This window comes from Lepidochelys kempii, chromosome 18 (genome assembly GCF_965140265.1).
Source record: "Lepidochelys kempii isolate rLepKem1 chromosome 18, rLepKem1.hap2, whole genome shotgun sequence".
Lineage (NCBI taxonomy): Eukaryota > Metazoa > Chordata > Testudines > Cheloniidae > Lepidochelys > Lepidochelys kempii.
The window spans coordinates 19770851-19782078 of NC_133273.1; positions in this window are offsets into that span (position 1 = coordinate 19770851).

Sequence of the window (11228 nt, forward strand, 5' to 3'; positions counted from 1 at the left end):
TGGTTAGTCTCTAAGGTGCCACAAGTACTCCTTTTCTTTTTTCATTAATGTTTGTTTCACTAATTGTGAAAATGTATGTTAACTGTAACACCCCATAGTGCTCAGACCTGTTAAGGACCTGATCCTGCAAAGACTTATGTGAGTGCTTACTTTTATATGAGTGATCCCATCAAATCAGTGGATTTAATCAAGTTAAGCTCATTTGTAAGCCTTTGAAGAATCAGGGCCCTTTCTAAGCAGTTTGGTACTTTACTAAATATAAATTGTGTACTCCAGTCAGAGTAATATGAATCACCCATGTCTGAAGGGCAATTTCATCACTTTTTAAAGAATCATAGAATATCAGGGTTGGAAGGGACCTCAGGAGGTCATCTAGTCCAACCCCCTGCTCAAAGCAGGACCAGTCCCCAAAGTGAGTTTATAACCCAGAATAGCGCCTTCATTAGGCCCAGACAGCTTCCACTTGTTCCCTTAAGAAACAAATGATCTCCGGTTCAATTACAAATTCAACCATTGGCTTGTGCCTTCTGTGAGGTCGCTGTGGTGCACTTGCTGTAGGAGTGAACCTGATCAAAGTTTTTATTTCACATCAGATTCCTACAAAGTCATGTTTTTTACATGTTTAAAATCAGGTGACAGTTAGCAAGTTAAACTGAGTTTCACTTTTGGGTTTGAACCTCTTGTTTCACAGTCTTCCGTAATCAATATTGTCTTGTAGGTGACAGTGGCAGAGCAAGGAGAAAAAGGAGCGGAGCAGCAGATCTTAAAAAGCAAATGAAGATTGTTATTTGAGAATTGTGTGGGCCACTTAGAAGTGGGATTGTTAAAGCACTTAGAAAAATATACTGTATGCAACTTTTCCTGCACTGGATGTTGCAAGAGGCTAATGGAGGGCTATGGCTCTTTTGTCATCTTTGATTTTTACTGGGCTCATTCTTCTTAATTTGTTGACTTCCAGCATTGTGGACTGTTACACAGCTGCTGGGTTCCACCCTAGAAGAGGTTGTATTTGTGATGGGTGAAGTCTCTAGTGTATATATAATACCTAAATGTTACAATGCTTTCCATCAGTAGATCTCAAAGTACTTTACAATGGAGGACAATATCATTATCCCCATTTTACAGATGGGGAAACTGAGGCACGGAGAGACAAGGTCACCCAGTAGTCCATTGGCAGAGCCAGGAATAGAACCTGTGACTACTGAATACCACAGGGCTATAGTTTATTCAGAGTTTTGGAATCCTTATTGTATAAATGTAAGACGATGATGTCATAAAGAATGTGAAGATCTGAGTAATGTCAGTTTTACTTTATTATAAAACCCCCCTGTGCACTGAGAGAAAAACAGGATTAATCCATATCTGCAGTACAGGGGACTTGTTTAACCTCCAAGCTAGTTAATATTTGTACTGTGCTCTGTAGAGATGAAGTGCTGTGTGATTTTGTTAAAAAATAAAGGATGGCAACATTCTAGAGCTGCCTAGGGGGCAGCATTGACTTGTAATGTAGTTTCCTAAGTTTCCTTAAAAAATAAAAAATTGCTACAACAAATATCCCATCACTTGAAATGCACACAACTTCCTAATGCTTCCAAAACCAAGACATATTGGGGACTGTTACCAGGTGTAGCTTTTATATTGCATCAATACAGTTTAAATATGGACAGGTTTGGGGAGGAGGGCATTTAACAGAAATGGTTCCATTCCCTCATCTGTTCCTGTCTTAAGATCTTAACTTTTCTTATGCAGAAAGGAATAAGAATGTGAATATTTTACAACTTTTAACACAAAAGGAAGATGCAATTGTTATGGGGGAATCTGGAGATTTCTCCCCAGAAATCATGGATCTGAGCCCTAGGTAGGAATTGAGATCTCTATAACTTAGAGCCAGGTTGTGTGACTCTGTTGTCCCATTGGTGAGCAGTTATTTGCATGACTAGTCCCCTTAGCTTCAGTGGGGGCTACTCATTCAAGTAACTCCTCCCCAGTGGGAGTAAGCAGTTAATGGCCTGACCCTTAGTTCATAAACCTAGTAAAAAATTACTTACAAACTTGTGGTCACTCAGGTTGAAATATTAAGTGCTCAAATTTCAGAAAATATTTAAAGTTAAGGCAAACTTGCATGCAGGAGTAGCTGTTTGTAGGACGGGGCCACTAGTTAAGATGTGACATGGTGAGGTAACTGAATGGTCTTCTCAGAAGCACTCTAGATACCCAGTTAATAAAAGAACATATCCTTGTGGGTCGCCTCCTGCTCTCGCCCACCTGTTTATTCTCTGCCTCATTTTGTTTCTTGCTGTCCTGCCCTGACTCTCTCCGCTCTCATGAGCAGGCTAGTGAAGGAATGGAAAAGCAGATTCTCTGTCTGCCTCCCTGAGGGCCAATGACAGGCTGCAGGGGTCAATTCATACTCCAGCTTGTTTTCCTCTCCACTTATTTCTCATCACTGCTCTTTTCTTCTCGAGGAGAGCTGTGGGAGTGGAACCATGCAGCTGTTCTTCTCTTGTAAAACTGGCCTTTCCAACAGAAAGGTCTATCAGTGTCAACTTACATACTGGTTTGTAGGTATGGATTCATAGCCCCAGTGGGGCAAATAGTTTGGAATGTGGTGGTTGACTTATCAATTGTGTCCCCCCCCCCCGCATTTGGAACAATAATTACTTTGAAACAGCACTGTAATAAAGTGGGTTAGTAATTAAGTGTCTTTTGGTAGCAATGTGAATGAATGGCACAAGTTAGTTCTGGTTCTAAAGTTATACAGGATTTGGCTTTGGTGTTCTGTTTGCAGTCTACTGACATGCATTCACATAGATCTATATTTGCAAAGGCTATTGTCTTTCTTCTGATTAATATTTTGCATGCTGTGGAAGCTCATATTGGACCAAATTCTGCTCTTGGGTGCCCCATGCATCCCTGTGGACCACACTTGAGTTTGTATGGGGGCAGCTGAGAACAGAATTTGGCCCAGTATGTGTTGCAACATTGATGGGGTTTGGTGATGTACACAATAGGAAACTGTAATTAGTCAAATTCCAGTCATCTCTGTGAGTGGGCTCATGCCCCAAAAAACCCCCGGACTGAAGAGTGACTGTAGGGCATAAATCTTGCACTCTGAGCCCTACAGAGGAGGTTGGCTGGGGTGGCTTTGGGAATATTGTCTGCATGATTCCAGATCAGATGTCCCGTGACCTGCCTATCCCATGTGTCTCACAAATTCCTTCCCCTGGCAGGATTACACTGAGTGCTGGAAGATGTAGAATAGGGAGGGGTGGCTGATCTGAATATGTGCCCGTGTTGGTGCTGTTTATGTGTGTCTAGGCCAACATATAGCTAGCATACTGTAATGGGAATTGCAGTGAGAAGAAGGCTGAAGTTAGAGTGAGATACGTAAGCTGCCTTTACAAAAGATACTGAAGCATGTTGCTTTTTCTTAGTTGCACACAGAGTAGTTTATTCCTGTTGCACTAGAGGAAATAATGTGGTGTAGCACGAGATCTACACTACTGCTTAAGTGGTGTGAAAAAGCCACCCCCAATAGCGCTGCAAGTTACATCGACCTAAGCGTTGTCCACACCAGTGCTCAGTCGGTGAGAGAGGCTCTCCAGCTGGCATAGCTTCTGCCTTTCGTTGAGGTGGAGTAATTATGCTGACGGGAGAGCACTCTCCTGTCAGCATAGCCTGTCTTCACCAGACATGCTATAGGGGTGCAACTGCGCTGATGTAGCACGGTAGTGTAGACTAGCTCCTAGTACATTCCAAACATCAACTGCTAATCGCTGGCTATTCTGAATATTAGATAATTGAAATTGCCACAGCAGATCACAGCTGTAGCCCATCATATATCCTCCCTCCAGCAGTGAAGATTGTCTGATTCTGCAGTGGAAAGTGAAAACCCCTTGAATGCACCTGGCTAATTGTTCTGTATTATGTGTGGTGGGAGGAACAGTTCCTTCCTGACCTGCAAGGTGATCATTTTATGCCCGGAAGCATAAGAGTGATTTTTTTACCCCTCCCTTGGCACTTACTCTGTAATTGCAAATATTGATCAGAAAACTATTTAGACCTTCTAAACTTCTGCTACACTGGCTTGAGTATAGGACTCAGAATTTTGCAAGACTGAAACTCTTTGCAGACCTGATCACTATTGAAATCTAGCATCCTGTTCGCCACTATTGCCTACAACAGACATGATAAGGGATTTATTCCACTAGCAACTAAACAAGGAAGTCCGAAATGTAAAACAAATGCAGTATACGCTAATGATTAACTTGTTCTCCCATGTATTGCGTGAGTGTGCATTATTAAATATGGTTTTATCTCCATGGGCTTGTTAATGTGGAAGAGGCTTGGAGTGTAATATTCAAACATGGCAACAAACAGATGTTTCAATTTCCAACCTGAAGAACAGGTTCCCCTGATAAAAAAGGGGCTTAACGTCTGTCCAAGACTGTTACCACCCTCTGCTTCCCTTTGCCTCCTCCCACTCTGAACTTGTTACCCTGGAGCTGAACTGTTTGAACAAGGACTGTAAGAGTTGCTTTGTGATCAGTGAGCTGAGAGCCTTTACCATGTAAAATGCAGGGGAGGAGCCTTTAACTTCAGATTGTGCTGAATTTTTTGTTTGTTATACATATGAAAGACTCCGGATACACAATGCAAAGAAGCTGGAACAGAACTGACTCTGCACAGTCCAGAGAAAAGAGATAAAGGTGTGTTCTTTATTTTTCTCCCCTGTCTCCTCTCCCCAAGCCTAGATTCTTTTCTTTGTACTTCTAACACTTCTTCAGTTCTCTGGTCTGAGAGGTTAGTTCAAAACTTCTAACAAGCTGCGGCAGGAATATCGATAGCTTTACAGTTGCAACAGAACTCGCTAATTCTGTTGGCCTCTGGTGTTACCTAAGGAAAATAGCATGGAAAAGCATCCAGTTTGGGTGCTAAATTTATGTTTGTATATGCTTTTCCTTTGTATATTTGTATATGCTAGGAAAATGTGTTAAGCTTTGGATTGGGGTCAGCCCTAGGCTTCAAACTTTTCTAGCCACATAGGAAGGATGGGGACTGCACTTGTGTATAGACCAAAATAATATCGGCAGGTGGTGTTTTTTTTTTTATTGGGCAACTTTTTCCAACAAGGAGATTTGGTACACTCATATCTCCAAAATGACAATCCCAGGCACTTCGGAGCACTGAGCTCATGCAAAGTCTGTGAGTCTAATGGGAGGTGGACTTGCAAAGGGAAAAGTTGATCATAAAAAGAACAAATAGCAGCTAGGTAAAAGCAAACAAACAAGCCAATCTACCTCTGTGATTGAGCAGTAAATGAAACTCGACTTGGAAATAAATGCCAGTATCATTTCGTGTCCCTTTTGCCTTTGAACAGCATGTCATATAGCATGGCAAAGGAATTCCCAGTTGCATTCCTGTGCCAAGGATGCAAGTAGGATGTTGGAGACATGACAAAAGCAGGGATAGGTGAACTCTAGTGTACTGGAGATGAGCTCAAGTTGTGAAGTTTGGATGTGGATCTTGAGCGTGTCCAAAGTTCTATAGTGTTCAGCTCTAAAGTCTTGCTTTGACCCATTGTGGAGAGGGGGAGCAACTGTAAAAACGCACAGATCTGGGTTTGGATTCACTGCAAAGGCTGGGGATGTTGGACTCCCAGATTTTTGTTTGGGGCTCTCTGCAGTATCTAGCTCTAATTCCGTGTAACTGTTGGAGAGAAAGTGGTCAAAGTTTTTCTATTTAAGAGAGAAAGTCTCTGCTGTGATGGGGAGGAGGGGGCGGAGGCAGGAGTGCTCCCTGGGTACCATTCCTGTTTTTTTGTTGTTGTTGATTGTGTACGGGAGTGAGGGATGGTTGGGGACTGTTTGATCAGATAAAGGACAAGAATTTTATACATTATGAGAGGAGGTCAGTGGCTGCAAATGAAGTATGCTAATTATGTAAACACAAGAGAGGCTGAACAGAGTCTCAATTCACATCCCCGCCAGAGCTGCATTCTAGTATTGACCTGAACACCAGTGTGTGGAGAGCAGAACGTCTGCCTGTGCATAAATGTCTCCTCTCTGCTAACTCACTTCACAGCTCTTTGCTAAGAGAGAGAGAGAGTGAGTATGTGCGTGTTTGTGCTACCAGGGCTTGCCTGTTCCCGAGGGCTGGTGTGATGCAGGAGAGGAGGATCAGATTCTATGAGAATTTGAGACTTTAGTCCAACTATGTGTGGGCTTTTGTGGTTTATTTAATAAACCAGCAGGTTCACCAGACCCTCTTATCTTGCTGTCAGACACATATCTGCCTTACAGTTGCATGATCGTGAAACAGAGAGGCCTGCATAGCTGAAACTGAAAGCATTAAGTGTCTGTGTCCCCCGCCCCTCCCTTCCCGACAGCTCACAGATTGTGTTGGAGAAGGATCAGCTGCTGTCATGTATTGAAATTCTTTGGCCTGCTTATGCAGAAAGTCAGATTAAATGATCAGAATGGTCCCTTATGACCCAACCTGTCCTGTTTACTAGAAAAGGATTTTAAGTGAGTTTTGTGCTAATGAAAGGTGTTGCATTGGTGGCCCTAGAGGGTAATGCCCTTTGCTTAGCCCCAGGACAAGTGCAGTGGCAGTAGAAGGTTGCCTCTATGCTGCTGTCAATGTGCTTCACTCCTGCGTTGCAGGAATCACTGATCCTGATCCATTCGATCCTTGGTACCTCTGCTGATCCTGCTAACAAGAGTTTGTGGTACTGGTGGCTGTTATGATACCTGGCTACTAGGAACTGGATTGAGACTCACCAAACTCGTTTCACACAAGTCACCAAGCGGCCTTCAGTCATTCCTAGCTTTGGGGTCACTTGTGATGAGTTTGAAACCATGACCGAAACTGTCTGATCTCCTACCAAGCTACTGAGCCATTAAATCTGCCCCTGCCACTTGGAAAGACTTCTGCCTTCCTCTGAAGCATTCCTCTCTTGTACTGAAAGTCTGGTCTGGTCATTCCAGACTCATCACAAACTGTATGAGAGGGCAGCTAAGTGAGCATTGCTGCTGAGAGCCCTTTCCACAACACAGGCTTGTTGATAGCAGCCACAAATCAGCAAAAGCCAGCTGCAAACACACTTCCCTCCCTCACCCCGCATTGCTGCTTTCTTTTTCTCCAGACATGCATCTGTGCCAGGGATTCCTGAAACTGATCCACCTCTGGCCTGTTGTAAAGGCTTCCCAACATTTCCCCAGACTTGCCCATCGCAGGTTTGTCGGGTCAGACAGGGTGTGCGTGAATTTCTAACTCGAGCAAACCAGTGAAAACACCACCTGCCAGCTGCTTCTGCTGTATCCCTTTCAAATTGTTTTAAAGCTACCTAGTACTTTTCAAAGGGTTCCTTTTTATGAGTGCAGAACCGCAAGAGAGGTGAAAGGCGGGAGAGCTTTTTAAAAAGGGCCTTTTCTTCTTGCTAAGAATACATGAGATACTGAAGAATACATGAGATACTGTATGTATGTTCCTTTGTAAGGTTCTGCTTTATCTCTTTCACAAGGCCACGGAGGCATTCCTCTCCTGGCCTAGCAAGAGATCATTAAAATTGCTTTGATTATGGTGTTCACTTGATTTAAACTGAAATTTGCAAAGCACTCGACTCCTAAATACAATCCAAGGGAACCATCCTGCTGCAAATGCCATTGGACTCTGGTTATGGATGCAAATAAGAAGTACCACCTGGTTTAATAATCCAGACTGGAGCAAATGGCTGTAGGAGTAATATCTGGGTGGGTTAAGCAGGATGTGGATGAACAGCCCTTCTATAAAGATATTCTCCTTGAGTTTTCTGAGCTTGCCTGACACTTACTGCAGTTTGTTGGGTGCCTAGCAAGGAGTGTGATGTGTCCGATTAATGAACATTAAATTAGGTGAATAGGAACACTCTGCCAAGAGACTCTTGGATTGATATTAAATTCCTTCCAGACAGGCACTATCAGCAGTTCAGTTCTCTATTTTATTGTGTTGTCCTGAAATGACACATACGGCATTTCCGAGTGAGCCCAATTGATTCTCAAGCTCTTCGCTGCTGAGAGCAATGGCAGAGTATTAAGCTGTGGAAGTGCAAGGGAGATTATTTCATGTGATGTAATTAGTGACCAGTGTGGGCCAGAGTCTCTTCTCAGCTATACCAGTGTAAATCTGGAGTTACTTCAGTGGAGTTATTCTTGATTTTATATCAGGGTGGCAGAGGGCAAAATCTAGACCTGCCTACTTAATCTAGTTGATGACAAAGTCCAGATTGTACTCACCTTTATGCTTGTACAGTCCTCTTGAATGAAGTGGGTCTGCCTGGCGTAACAGATGGCAGAATTGGTGCCACGGAGCGTCCCTGGCATCTGGAGTGCTCCCCTGTCACAAACCAGGGGCTTGATTCTCTATTGTCCTGCACCCAATATCAGTCCAAGAGCGGGTGTAAACGGCTTCCGTTCTGATTTGGAAATGTTCCACCTCCACTTTGTACTGGGTGAGTAGAGATCCAGAGACTCAGTCCCTAGACTTCAGGGCATGGTGGTTTCCATAGCAGCATATTTTGGCAACCCTTGTTTTCAGGCTCAACCTCAGATTGGAGGCCCTGTGTAAAGACAGAAGTACTTGGGCTCCAGGCAGCCACCTGTAAGCAGTGCTGTGATAGGGGGACAATTATATGCTCATCACAGGGAATCTTGGTAGGGCGTACTGGGGTCTTGATTGGGGGTGCTTATCACTTGGGAGGGGGGATGCTGGCTCCCCAAACTTTTCAAGGGGGTGTGGGAAGGTGTTTGTGGCATGCTAATACCTGGCGAAGGTTGTGGATACATGATGGGAGTGAGAGGCTAGTCAAAGGGCTACCCAAAAACTACACTCTAGCTCCCCGGTACGACAAGGTGGCCTTCTCCTTTAAGGCCCAGAAGCCGGGTGTCAGCCAGCCCTGTTCAATTAGCTTCACCCCACCAAACCTGGGCATGATGTGGGTCTCAAAGAAAGACCAGTGGTAGGAGGGTAACTGGGGAGGGGTTTAGACTGACTGTTCCTTCCTGAGGGCTGGCTGAGGATGAGACCTGAGGGAGAGTAGGGCTTTTCTCAACAGCTACACCTGCTTTGCTCTCAAGTCTTTCAGTGTGTTGGGGGGTCTCTTGAGAAGGGTCTGGGGAAGGAACCTGAGTGAGCCTAGGACCAGGGGCAGGGGAGGGGATTTTTCACAGGCCCTAGTGGGAGGGAGCAGGGAGAGAACCCAGGCTGAAGAAAACCGAGGATGTGCAGAGTGGATGTTTCCTACCAGTGTCGGTGAGTGGTGGGGGTGAAGGAAGGCCTGGTAAAGTTCTGCTGTTCCATACAAGGAGAAAGAACAAGCTTGGAAAGAAGTCAGGAGGGACATGAGGCTTCTGTTAAGTTCAGGGAAGGGAGATGTTGGTGGTTGTTGCTTTGTTTTGAAGGAAGATTGTGGCGTGAAGAAGAGTTGAGAGTGACAGAAGGTGTCAGAGACTAAGGTGTCGAGAGTTACATTGTGGAACCTCAGAGTGTGCCTTTGAGAGGGGTAATAATAAATTAGCCTGTGACAAGGGACCCTTAGCCCAAGAGAGAGTTTAGAGTGACCCTGAGAGGGGAGGAAACTGAGGCTGGGCCTCTGCGGGGTGCCTTGCAGCCATGAGGGGCCCGCCTGAGGAGGGCCTGACATGTAACGTCTCCCCCCACCTGCTTCCTAGAGTGCCCTGCCTTCTGAGGGTCTGTGTTCCGGTCTGCAAGCTCTTTGGGGCAGGAACTGTCTCTCTGGCTGTGTAGAACATGTTGTGCAAATAGTAATATATGCTAAAGGCTGGTCTGTGCATGTGACTGTCTGTATTGAGAGGAAACTCATTGTACCAGTGTGTTTCTTGGGGGTAAAATGTGTTTTTATAATCTCAAAGCCTCTTTTGTACAGTTTAAACCCCAGTTCCCTGTGTCTAATGGGGGTATGCTGGGACTGAATGGGGGGCTGTGTGCAATTCTAGAAGGGGACTGGAGTCAGAGGGAATAAGTCTCCTTTTTCTTTATAGCTTTAAGAGTAACATTATGTATTCAACCTAAATATAATTGATTTTTTTAATAGTGAAAGGTGCCTTGGTTACTGTACCTGGAGGGCAGAAGTTATTTACACAGCATTATGCCGGCTCTGCTTTTCTGTTTGCTCTCTTATGCAGTCACAAATGCATATTTATCAAGACAACTCCTGCCTCACCTGGTGATAGCAATGAAGCTACTGCCTTCAGGAGATAGGAGGAGGAACTGTGCTAACATGTCTGTCTTGCAGTCGGCATGCAGGAAAAAAACCCATTGGCTTCACTGATGTGCAGGAGATTGTGCAGTATTGCACAGGGGAAAAGTTATGCTCTTGCATGTTTAAGATTTTTCATTGTGTCTATGTATATGTGTGTATTTTATTTATAAATTAAAATCCTTTCTTTATTTCTTTCAAAATACCTCATCTGGGGGCTATAAAGCAAGAGTAGATCTGTACTTACAGCCTTAGAATATTTGTGGGTGTGAACTGCTACAGTAAACGGGTTGGGCTGTGAATTATGGGAAGAGTCTAGGTTCGTGCCATCCTAAACATCTGTTTCTCTTTTCCTGTGTGATGAAAATAGAAATATTAATTGCATGGAGTTGATGCCAAAGCTTCATAGCATTCTGTAGCCTGGTCACAGTCAGTGCTGCCTGTATCCATCTCCATCAGCATCCCTGCCCCTCTCTGTCCTGGAAGGCAGAGCACCTAAAGGATATGTAGGATATGCCTGCACGTATAAGAAGTTTTGCATCTGAAGTAGGATGCATTGCCATTTTTGGAATAAATGAATAGTTTATTCCTGACTCCTTGTGGAGCAGAAGGAATCTGCTATTGTTTTAGATTACTACTATTTAGAACTGTATCTCTTCAAAGCACTTTACTAACCAAATCTAATCTCACAATAGCCACTGTGAGGCCGGTCACTATTATTATCCCCCATTTTACAGATGTGGAAACTGAGTCACAGGGATTAACTGACTTGCCCAAGGCAGTAGATGGAGTCAGTGTCAGAACCATGATTAGAACTTGAAAGCGTTCAGGCCCATAGACCATATCTCTCTAATAGTCCAAAAGTCTGGACAGCATCTACCTGTGGCATGAACCATTTGGAAAATCTAGTTTATTACCTGCTAACATTTGAATTTCATATTCCCTTAGCAGTAAATGGTGCCTCGGTTGG